The 12,554-nt window shown below is 48.7% G+C and overlaps 1 protein-coding gene and 1 long non-coding RNA gene across 2 annotated transcripts in view; one reads left to right on the forward strand and one right to left on the reverse strand.

Moving 5' to 3' along the window:
- Positions 1–12,554, forward strand: part of LOC119390670 (gastrula zinc finger protein XlCGF8.2DB) — an 807,836-nt gene that overhangs the window by 207,073 nt on the left and 588,209 nt on the right.
- LOC125758208 (uncharacterized) overlaps positions 1–12,554 on the reverse strand; it is a 400,853-nt gene that overhangs the window by 91,877 nt on the left and 296,422 nt on the right. The window lies entirely within an intron of this gene.

Consider the following 12,554-nt stretch of genomic DNA (forward strand, 5'->3'; position numbering starts at 1 on the left):
AGGAGAGAGAGGGGGAGGGGACGCGCATGCGTTGGCCCTCATCGCGGCGCTGCGCAGGAGAGAATTTCGGCTTGTCGAGCCCGCATTTCAGAGGAGCCCACCGAGCCAAGCGCTGGACTGAACGCGCGCCGCGCAGCGCTCTACGATTTGAAGGAGAGGAGACTAGAGGAGGAGAGTAGCGTATGCGCCGTGAGAGCAGAAGCGAGAACGCAGGAGAAGCGCAAGCAGGTGCTGGTAGAGACGTGGAGAGAGTAACGCGCAGCTGTTGGAGAGAGGGAAGGAGGAGAATCGCGCATGCGTAGAGTGAGTGCGGACAACGTTGCGTGCGGATTACCACGCCGCCTTACATACCCCCTAGCAAGAGATACTTCGCATCTAAAACGGCAGAGGGCAATACAGGAAACGAAATTGTGGGCTGCGCAGACAAAACTGCAACTCCGCAGGCCCAAGGCGCCGTTTCATAGTGCAGAGAACCAATCGACGAAGTAAATGCTACGTAACGTTGCGAGGGGCGTAGCCAGAAATTTTTTTTTTTGGGGGGGGGGGCACCTCCTTGATCTGAAGTGGGGGGTCGGGCAGGCAAATGTGGAGTCTCATTTTGAGCTCTCTATACCATGGCAAAAAAAAAATCCGGGGGGGGGGGGGGCACGGGCCCGGTGTGCTTCCCCCCCCCCCCTGGCTACGCCACTGAAAGTTGCCCGTGGGCAACAATACTTCACTTCGCGGGCAAAGAGGGCAGGCGCTGGAAGGGGCGCGGGAATTGTTTTTCGAAATGGTGTGTCTGCGCGGCGCCCAGCAGTGTGGTACTCGCAAAATGTGACCGCCGCGATCTTCTGTACGAATTAGTGAGCTTGTTTTGGTGGTGTACAAAAAACAAAAAGTCGAAGCCTGTATACTGGCCCTTTAAAGAAGGAGAGGAGTGGCAGGGACGCTAGAGCTTGTTGATCAGCGGTGACAGTGAAAGTTTGATTGAAGGCTGTGAAAGATGGTTAGTTCGGCAATTCAAAAGGAGAATGGCGTGAAGTCGGGGTAGGGAAGAGGAGTAGTAGAACAGAAGGTAGAGTACAGAGGCCAGCTTCTTGGGGGTCTCGGGTTTTATTCCCAGTGCCACTGGGCACCCACCAGTGTTGCTAATGGGCAGAGAAGGTATTCCAGCCTAGTGCCTGGCGTTATGGCTACTCATTTCACGGGGATTCTTTCTTTCTCTGGCTTTTCCTTCGTTTCCCCTTTCGCTAACAACGCTGAGCCTTGCTCCCTTATGGGTTGCAGAAAGATGCGTTTCTTATTCTAAACCTCCACAATATATACTTGAGTATTCACACCAACGAGCACTAGGTTAGGATAACCTTTTATCAGAAAAACCGGTGAGCTGCCACAGGCAGTGGGATTCATACCCGGGTCTCCTGAATTGTAAGGATACCCTCTGAACACTTAACCATAGCTGGGGATATTAGAGGTGAATGCACTGGAGGAAGGTGAGGAGGTATAATGCAGAAGGTGCGTGTCATCATCCATGCTGGCTGCAGGAGAAGTGCTTATAGGGAACCCAGGCTCAAGTTTGCGGCGCGACGAGAGCGCCGCGGTGGCCGCACTGCGGCTCTGCCGGAAAGCTGTGGAGTGCATGCGCGGCTGACTCAGCCCCTTTCACGGTAGCAGTAGCACACGTGCGCACGCGTTCTGTCGGTGCGGTTAACTGAGGGGCCGTCAGTTCGGCACGTTGAACCGAGACGTTTGCTGTGCGAAGCTGCGCATTTCCGCGATGGCAGAAGCGACCCCGCGGAAGGGCAAGGGAGGTCCGAAGTATTGCGGTTTAGTGGCCTGCCACAACAGTGCAGACAACACCAAGGCACACGATTCACGTGTGAAACTGTATCGGTTCCCGGGCGTGTCGCACGAGAAATAAAGGCGGCAAGCGTGCATAGCTGACAGCGCTGTCTCGCCTTCTATTTTGGCTGTCTGAGGTCATCGCTTTTCGTTCGTTTCGACTACCTGAATCGGTAAGTAACGCGGCGAATGCACGCAGCGACTACAGTAATGATTACTCGCTGTCTTCTCGCATTGTGAAAGTCCAGTTACGGTTGTAGGTGAAGCAACTTTGTGTTTTGATTCCCCGTGTTCGTGAGACCTACCCGTCTTTGTTGAACGTTCACACTCGCGTTATACCGTTAGCGTTGCGCGGTTGGTTGAATTCAACTGAACTCGGCACATTGTCAGAAGTTCGGCGCCTGCAATTCACGCGTCGGGAAGGCTGCTTTATCGCGCCGGAACGGACGTCTGTGCATTTTCAGCAAGCTTTGACATCGTTCTGCAGGTTTGCTTTGTTTTTGTCTCTTTATTAGGGTGATATATATTTAAGGCGCTAAACATAACTGGCACTTAATACATGTTTTGCAATAGCAACCTTGAATTAAGCACCTTCTGACTTTGTGCGATTTTCCAGCCGCGTTCGCGCAGCAGGTTTTGTACGCCTGTCAAGTCGATATCATAAAAAGAGACTGCAAGCATGATGCGAGAGCCGAAAAAAGGAGGCGAACAGTTCATCTTGCTTCACAGTGGTTAAAGCTCAGCTAGCTGCCTCGCGTCATAATCGGCGGTTGATTCTTCAGCGGCACGGAGGACTTGACTCTAACCTTCTCAGGATACAGTGCCATGGCCATATAATTTTTTTTTCGCATGCCGCAAACGTTTGTTCACGAAAGTACACGGCTGCTACTGTGAGCATGCCATATCAAAACAACAATCATATGATTCGTAGTCCACACCGCAGGACATCGATAGCGTGTACGGCTTCATTTCTGAGTGCATGTGGACCATTATTGATCTTTAACATGACAGAATGAGACTTACCTCGAAGTATACGTCCGACACGGTGTAATCGCGACTTGGGAAATGCATTTCGCTTTGAGTCGGGCGTCGTTGTCGTCGATCGTCTGCTCTTCACCGTTAACATGATTGACGAGCCTTTCTCATTTCATGAAGTTTCGCTTTTCGGAAGTGCCAGTCAAGCTTGAAGATCCTTTTGAAGCCGCACTGCAAGCGATGCATTGTGAGGCGCCGCAAGTGCACCGTGAGAGCTCTGCACGTGCACAGAAGCGAGCGGCAACGCGGTGGTGAGAAGGGAAAACGCGCGCTGCTTACACTCCAGTTTCTATTTTTCTGCCAGAGATTGCGCTGCCTGTCAAGAGCAGCAGCGCCTAAGCGCTGCTTGGGAAGCCTATTGTTAGTAACGTAGGCGGTTGGAAATGCCTTCTGTAGCCCGTAAATGAAAACATCTCACATCGAAGAGAAATGATAATAGGAAAATTAGTGCAGCTTGCACTAAGTCGCTCGAGGCTGGGTCACAGCAGAGCTGGTGGGCGTGCTTCAGCTTCTCCTATTAACCATCTGTACAGAATGCTTGGGCGGTGATTTGAGTGTGTGCCAGTTCATGATGATGGTAATTTTCTATCTACGACACACGGCAAACCTCAACCATGACAGCGCTGCCGTAAAATAATTCAACAGTGAATGGATTTCAACCATTTTGCAGTGGGGATGTTTGCTCACCTGTGGCCTTCACAGAACAGGTGATGTAGGTCGCTTTCTCTCTTGACAGTTGCCATTGGGCTGTACGTCAGCCGTAGATGAATGTGCCTGGCTGCCGTGAGGAGTGCAGGCGCTAGAGGTGGGCGCATACGCTATAGAAGTGTGGAAGGGGTGGGTGTAGTAGTGTGCGCAGCAGTTCGACTGTGTGTGCGTGCCACGCGAGACGACGGTTGCACCAGCTGTGAACAACGGCAGCCCTCACTGCTTATATAAGAGATAATCAGCATTGGCCATAAAATAGAAGAAGAAGAAATTACACCATCTCCCGCTAAAGGGGACCATGAGGCGATGCGAAGCCGGAGCACTTGCACGATCGCGTTCCGTTGGCGTTCGTTGGGCATGCTACCGACCTCGCGTCGTGGAACGCGAATAGGGACGCTACGCGCGTCGTATCTTCCTTCTAGCCTGGCCGTTAATTCTCACAGGGCGAGCGGGGAACGCGGTCGACAGGCGGGCGAGAGGGGGGCAGCGTAGGAGAGGAGAGAGAAGGGGAGGGGACGCGCATGCGCTCGAGCTCATCGCGGCGTTGCGCACGAGAGAATTTCGGCATGTCTAGCCCGCTTTCAGAGGAAGAGTGGAAAGGGGGAGGGGAGAGGGAAAGTGGAGAGGGGTATCGGAGATGGGAAGTGGAGAGGGGAAAGGCAGAGGGTGAGTGGAGAGGGGTAGAGGATAGGGGGAATGGAGAGGGGGAGTGGAGAGGAGGTGTGTGGAGAGGGTATGCGCATGCGCAGTAAGGGTGGTCACGCCGCACACCACCACCACCACCACCGGATTGAGCTCCGCCATAAAATATTTCGCATCTAAAATAACTATTTATTAAGTCCGTGAAGTTGATTCGGGGTGGGCCTCAACCCCGGCCTAGGCATCGGCCGCGAGCCCTTGAGCTCGGGCGGCTTCCTCGGCTCGCTGGACGGCCCAAAGTTGTTCTATTGCGGAGCTGAACAGAGCCTCCTCCCAGCGCACCCTGCGGTTCGATACTGCCTCATTATGGTTTCCGTGTGCTTTGTCGCCTAAGCTCGAACACTTCCATAGTATGTGGCACACTGTTGCCATTGCATCGCACATCTTACATTTGTCTGTCAAATAGAGATCAGAGTAACAGAGGCGAGATAACTGTTCGGGTAAGTGTGTACTTTCAAATACAAAAACGGGTAGGTGCTCTATCTTGCTATGTGCGCGCACAGTTCAGGAAGTGGCATGCTAGTGTATTGGTGACATGTCTGCATAGGTCGGCAAACTCACTCACGAGTCTAGTCACTCAGACTCGGATCGAGCCGTGAGTCTGAGTGACTCCGGCTGAATTACATTTTGGTGAGCTTGAGTCCGAGTGAGCCTTAAGCGCTAAATATATTTCTTGAGTGAGTCAGAGTGAGCTCGACACTTTTTTTGCCGACCTATCGTTCTATCTACACAACTTCAGCATTACTATAAAAGTTTTACGTCTGCTCACGTTTATTCTCCCGCCGACTCTCACATACTTCAAAGCACTAGCGTTGATACACCATCTCTACATTTAATTTATCAATCAGAGGCGTGAGTTACGTAGAGGGGGGGGGGGCAGGTTGACCCCCCCCCTCCCCCCAGTAAACTCTTTCGCAGGAAGTTCTTGATAAAAATATGTCGTGTTAGTCACCTCTTTCAATAAAAATGTCCTTACTGGATTTCAACCACTGATAACTCATATTTGAAGGCACGAGATCAAAAGGCGCCAAGTAGAGCACCAATTACGCGAGATATTAGTGTTAAAGCGCATTGACACCACGGTCGAAAAAGCCAAATATACGCCAACCGACTGATGAGTGGATTCACTCAGACCCAGATAGAGCCGTGAGACTGAGTGAGTAATATTTGCGTGAGTTTGAGTCCGGCTGAGAAAAATTTCAGTGAGTCTGAGTCCGAGTGAGCTCTAAGGGCAAAATATACTTAATGAGTGAGTCTGAGTGAGCTCCACATTTTTTGCCGACCTATGCATGTCGGTACAAAAGGCAGCATGACACGACGTTCTGCCAAGGAACGCCGTTCCAGGAACTCAGTTCCTTTTGGGAGTTCCAGGAACTCAGTTCCTTTTGGGAGGATCGGATGAACGCCACCGTTCTGTTAAGAATCCATGGAACTGTAATGATGTGGAATAAAATGGCGTGAATTAAAAATGGTAAATAAAAACGGCAAGTGCATGAATTAAAAACTACCTGTCGCATATGTCACGTTACAATACTGCATTCTGGTTATAACTTCAAGGCGTTTGCCGGGTGAGCAGGGAAGCGCGCGGCGCCGAGACCAAACAGTCGCGGGAGAGATAGCTTATTATTAGTAGTTTTGCATAGTAATGACCCGTAGGGACCGCATTCAAGGGCCGTTCTGGAGTCCGGATGTACCGTGGAAAAGTTTTACTCGGCGTTCAAGAACCGTCGCACCCCATCCCAAACCGCCGCCAAGAAGGGACGCGTTCTTATTTTTTGCCTTGACTTGTTCAGCCCGCTCGAAAGTCGTATGATTTACTTTGCTGTCTGTTTGGTCCGGTTGGTACACGTCCATAAAAAACGAGAAACAGCGTAAACTACACGACAACAGGCAGCGCTTAGTCCGTCTCTGCCCTGTTGCGCTGTTTCTTGTTTTCTATTTCGGTGGTGCCGCCGCCACGTGCCGAGTCAGTCCCGTTGTGGGCATAGGAAAACGAAGGAAGGGGAGGGGGGGGGGGGAGGGGGGGCTCTGGCCGTTAGAGACCCAAACAACGCACACCGAGGTGCCTGCGTGTGGTACCGCGAAGTCATCGAGCCGATTTGAGATATTCATAATGCTTAGTGCTCCGGCAACACTGGGTGTGTCCGCCATTTTTTGTTGGGCGCCGTCGCGGAATCGTCTGCCCGCGTCTCCATAAGGAGAGGCCACGGAGAGGCTGAGCAGCCATACGTCGTTGGCGAAGCTTTCAGACCAAGAAAATGCTCCTGTTTCTTTCGTCATCCAGCGCCGAACGGTCAGTGGACCTCACTGTGCTGCCACGAATCGACGAGAACTCAATATCGGAGCTCTGCGCGCTTAAAGGCCAACTCCGGCGATTTTTTTGGCCATGTCAAAGTAATGGTGCTTTTATGTTCCTGAGACGCTCCTGTTACGGGCCCGATAGCAGAAATACTCGGCAAATTGGAGAATAATTTTAAATAAGCAAAAAAGCGCGACACCGAAACCGAAACCCAACCGAGTGTGCTGTCTACGTATGACGTAGATGTTGTTACGAACGAACCGGAAGTCGTGCAAGGCATGCCGGTCACGCCGGCGCCGACTATGAAAACTGTGACAGCCGGGACGACCAGCGAAGCGCCGGCCAAACCAACGCTGTCTGTCGCCTTGTGCACAGCAGACGATCGCTGTAGCGGCCGAAGCGCCGAAGTTAGCGGTGCCCTCGGCTGTGTCACTTCCGCTGCCTTCCCAATGCTGACGTCACAGACGCAATGTTGCCAATAATTGTGTGAAGCCAGGAGGGCGTTTGTAGACAATCTTTAAAATTCATTTGCAAACAATCTGCGCATGTCTCAAGCCTGTAATTTGGCATAAATGACGGAAACGTGCAAAGGAACGTACTCAGCGAATTTTATTGAGATCCATCGACCTCGAAAAATCGCCGGAGTTGGCCTTTAAAAACTCATCCGAATGGCAGCTGCAAGAGGCGCACCGCTTCGCAAAGCCGAACTGCTGTTCTCTATAGTGGCGAGCGCTTCCGATATGAGGTAGGCGTTCAAGAAAAGTGTTCGTTGCAGAGTGGATGTGACTGTCAAACTTCTAAGGTAACCTTGCACTGCAATCGGCGTAAATAACGGGGGGGGGGGGGGGGGGGGGGGCACCCGTTGCAAGTGTACCTTCTTGAGATTTATCTTTCAAACGTCACATTTGAATTTCTTGACAGTTAAGGATAGCGCACTCTCCTTAAAACCAACCCTGAAATCTGAAGACCTTCCAATAAGAAACCAAGTACAAAAGTCAAAGCTTATTGTCGTCTCAAGAAGTGCTGTAGAGCAGGAGTTTTCCGAAATGCTACGGGCTACGTCTGACGTGCCGTAAGTATTTATTATGCTGGGCTTTGAAATGATAAAGTAAATATATAATCCCAGATTATCTACCCTTATTAATGTCTACGATTTGTTGTAAGCCATTCACAATGAAGGATGCATGTGATTGCTCGAATATAAGAATGTTACTTAAAATAATCGCCGGTGAACATTTGCAAGGAACTTTCCAGCCGAATACGCCTTGGAATGCTATTTTTTAACAGGTATGGAGCTGAAGTTAAAGAAAAGCTGTACCGTTACGCGCTATCACACACAAAAAAAGGAGCTACCATTTTTATTTCATGCGTTAACCCAAATGACATAGCTGGAAATATGCTGCACCCTACCCGCCAGTTACAATTAGAAACTAACTTCGCCATTAAACGTACGTTTATACAATTGGCTGCAAGGTGCTGTCTCCCTGATTGATTTTGTCTTATTTAATTTGATTCGTCTGTCTTACTTAATTTGATTCTATGATTTCGTCTTACTGATTTTGTTTTCCTTTAATTTAGTGTGAAAGCATAATTGTAATTTTTTATGATTAAAAATGAATAATCATAAAAACAAAATGGCCGCCATTGCAAGGTGTGTGTCCCCCCTTGTGATTTTTCTGCATTTACGCCACTGACTGTAATACCTCTTCAACGTACTTCCTACTGCGATTAAATATATACAGGAGTCATAAACACTCGTCAGATATCGACACCACGACCTGCAACGCTGCGCTGCTTTCCTCGGCTCATTTCTTTAGCCACAAGTATGTCTACACCCTCCGCAGTAGTGTGTGTTGTAGTTTTTTCGAAATAAACATGGACATGTGCATGAGTGGTGCTCCGCAAACCAAAGTACTGATCGCGCGTTTCTACTGTATACTAAGAGAGCGGCTCGAGTAATGCTCTTTTACTGCACACTGGTTAGTAGTAGTAGAAATAGTACAAAAACTTTATTGTGTACAGAAACCAGGCAGGCTAGAACCCCAGCGCCCCGCAGGGAATATGGGGGTGAAAAGCGTAGCCTGTCCGGCAGGGTGGTGCCCCTATTCCAAGGCCCCACTGGCACGAGCCATCGGTTCAGCTCTTTGGATCAGTCGTAGCTGATCTTTCAGGGCCAGGCTGGACAGCAGCGCCTCCCATTCGTCCCATGTACCATTTGTGCTCTTCTCCGTGCTCCGCACACTCCCATGTGATGTGAAAAAGTGTTGGTGTTGCTCCACACCACAGACATACGTCTCTATACGCTGTGGGGTAGATCAGATGGAGAGTGTGCAGATTTATGTAAGTGTTCGTCTGTAATCTTCGTAGCACGGTCGCCTCCGCAGCGCTGAGTTTGACATGCGGGGGTGGATAGATCTGTCTATTTTCTCTATAGTACCTAAGAATCGTTGCGGGTCCTCTATTGCAGAGTATGGGGTGGCTTGGTGATCTGTAAAGCCTCGAGCCGCCTCATCCGCACGCAGGTTCTCAGTCACGCCCTCGTGCCCCGGTGCCCAGGTCACAGTCTGGACGTATTGCACATTGGGCTCCCATTCAGTTCCAACCAATATTCGGAGCGCCTGTGCTCCAATTTTGCCCTTTGGATAGTTTCTGCAAGCCTTTTGTGAGTCAGTAAGGATGGTTAATGGAGCTTTTCGCGTCCATCCCTCTTTTATTGCAAGGGCTATGGCGACCTCTTCCGCTTCTGTTGTCGAGGCTCGATCTATTGAAGCACAGACTAATTTTCCCTCTACGGTCTGTGACTACCTACACAGCCTTCCTTGCATCGGTCTGATAAGGCGCAGCGTCAGTCAATCTCGCTGTGTTTATATATTTTGTCATTTTCTCAATGTAGTTCGCCCTGGCCTTTCTTCTCCCAGCATGCAGAGTAGGATTCATGTTCTTTGGTACTAGTGATACCGTGTACCATTCTCGAAGTTTGTTTGGTACCTCTTTAGTTTCTTGATGTTTTTGTATTAATGCATCGCGCCCTAGTTTTGTTAGGACTGCTCTGCCAGTTGGAGTCTCGAGAAGGCAATATTCTTGTGCTTGTAGCTTTGCCTCAATAGATTCGTCAATTGTGTTATGAAGGCCAAGCGCCAATAGCTTGTCGTTTTAAGTATTCCGCAGTAATCTTAGGGCTGTCTTGTAGGCCATTCTTATTATTTGGTTTGCTTTTTCTTTCGCTTCCTTGTTCACATTATGATACGGAAGTGAGTATGTAATACGACTGATGACGACACTTTTGACCAGTCGGAGGGTATCTTGTTCGCATGCCCTTACGGTTGTATTTTATGCGCGAGGTCATGCGTGAGATCTGCTGTACGGCTGTTTTGAGTTTATTTAGTGTGTGCACACATCTCTGATTAGCTTGCAGCCACATACCTAGTATTCTAATGGTATCTTTCTCCGGAATGATATTTCCTTCCAGCCTGACTTCCAACTTTAGACTCGGGTCCACCCTTTGTGCTTTTCTCTTTGTGAAGCGAATAAGTTGAGACTTTTCCGCTGAGCATTGAAGTCCCCGTATCCTTGTCTACTCTTCTATGGTTCTAGCTGCCTGTTGCAATCTATCTTCTTTCTCCGCTAGGCTGCCTGTAGTTGTCCATACTGTGATGTCGTCTGCATATATCGCATGTTGTAGGCCGCCAATGTCTTTGAGTTTTCTTGCAAGGCCTATCATGGCAACGTTGAAAAGTGTGAATGAGATGACCGCCCCTTGCGGTGTTCCTTTGTTTGGATGTCGAATGGTGACTGAATAGTTTGATTATTGCAGTCCTGTGAATAACGAAACTTTTGACGTATTGGACTATTCGCTCTCCACAGTTAGCTTCATCCAGACCTTGAAGTATTGCTTTGTGACTGATGTTATCGAAGGCACCCTTTATGTCAACGGCCACAATGATGTTTTCCCCAACCTTAGAGATGCCCGTTAGTACTTGTTCTTTTAAGAGTAGTAGGATATCTTGCGTTGAAAGTTGTGAACGAAAGCCAAACATGGTGTTGGGCATTAGTTGGTTGTTCTCGAGGTGACATACGAGCCTGGTGTTGACCAGTTTTTCAAAGATTTTTCCAAAGCAGGACGTGAGCGAGATGGGTCTCATGTTCTCGATGCCAAGTTTTTTTCCTGGTTTAGGCACCACGACCACAATCGCATGTTTCCATTGTCGTGGTACAAAGACATAAACATTGTCCTGCAAGCCAATGTTTATGTATTTTTTGAGAGGTTCAATGGCTTCGTCGTTTAGGTTCCTTATCATATCATAGGTGATTTTATCTGCACCCGCCGCCGTGTTCTTTTTTGTACTAAATATGGCTGCTCTGATTTCTGCGTCCGTAAAAGACTTGTCTAGATCTGGTTGTGCGATCCTTTACCCCTTCCTTGGTATCAAGGTGTCGTTCCGTTTTCTCCAAAGTATTTTTCATGCATGGCTTGAATGAGATCCTCTTTTGTACCAGGGTATGAGTGTATTATTCTTTCGATGGCTTTATTGTTTTCACTTTTCGTCTTCCTAGGGTCTATCATGGCTTTAAGTAGGTTCCATGTTTTGGCCGTACTCAGTGTTTCGTTGAGTGAATCGCAGAAATTGGCCCAATTGGTTGCAGCTAGTTGAGTGGCGTATTCCTCTGCACGCTGGGTGATACTTCTGATTTTCGCCTTTAATTTAGTGTTATGTTTCTGTCTTCTCCATCTTTTTGTAAGGCTTCTCCTTGCTTCCCTGAGATGTAGTAGGTGTGAGTCGACCTCAGGGGCGTTGCTTGTTCGCGTTATTTCCTTAGCGTACCTTTCTTTTTGACGTCTTATTTCGTCACACCATTCACTTAAGTTTGCTATGTCTGAGGCGGGTAACCTTTCTTGCAGTGACTTTTTAAACGCATGGCAATCCGTTATTTTGGCTGCGCCAATCTTTTCACGTGTCTCGTTCGTGTGTATATTGGTGCATATTATATAATGGTCACTGCCTAGATTTTCTAGAGTTTTGTGTCATTCCACACCTTGACAATTTTTGCACACCGTTAGATCCCGACTCGTATCTCTGGATTTACTGTTTCCTAGTCTTGTTGGTATTGCTGGATCCGTTAGGAGTGTCATGCCTATGATTTCTATTTGCTTGGCTATGTTCTTTCCTTTGGCATCCTGCGTTAGGTATCCCCAGCTTGGGTCTTTTGCACTAAAGTCGCCCATCACTATGAGTGAGGTATGTGTCGCTAGTTTCACTGCATTTTCGAAGAGTTTGTCGAAGGTTATCTTCCTCTGTCTAGGTGGGCTATAAATGTTTAAGATGAAGGCACTTTTCTGTTTCTTCCCTTTATATAAGATTTCTGTAATGAGATGTAGGATTTCGATTCCTTTTATTGGTTTATGCCGTATTGCCGTTATGGATTTGTGGACTAATGTCGATACTCTCCATGCACTGTTAATCTTCCAATCTTCACCATGAGTCTCGTAACCCTGTATGCTTGGCTTGACTCCGACCTCTTGGACAGCAATTACAGCTGATGGCCTCGGTTGCATGGCCACCAGCTGTGCAAGTTGTCCCGTCTTCTGTCGAAACCCCCGGCAGTTCCACTGCCATATATCGCACTCTTCTGTAGCTTTTGTTAGTCGGTTAGGCATTGTCGGTTGTTTCTTGAGTCATGGTCAGTAGGCTCGCCCTGTTGTATGCCTTATCTGCTCTTTCCCTTATGTGGCTACCACTGGTATGCTTTCTCAACGCCTTCGTGAGTTCGATCTGTTGCGCTTGCATTTTCTTTTCCAAAGCTTCTAGTTTTTTGTCTACCTACCCCATGACTTGTTCGACGATGGAGGGACCTATTTCTTTTATGGCTTCTTTCAGAATCGCTATCGTGAGTACAGTATCGCCGCTCGAAGTTGATGCGTTCTGTTGCTGTTGCTGCTGCTGTCCTGCCAAGGAGGTTCGAGTGTGTTTCTCTTGTGGTTGTTGCTGCT

Source organism: Rhipicephalus sanguineus, chromosome 4 (assembly GCF_013339695.2).
Source record: "Rhipicephalus sanguineus isolate Rsan-2018 chromosome 4, BIME_Rsan_1.4, whole genome shotgun sequence".
Classification (NCBI taxonomy): Eukaryota; Metazoa; Arthropoda; class Arachnida; order Ixodida; family Ixodidae; genus Rhipicephalus; species Rhipicephalus sanguineus.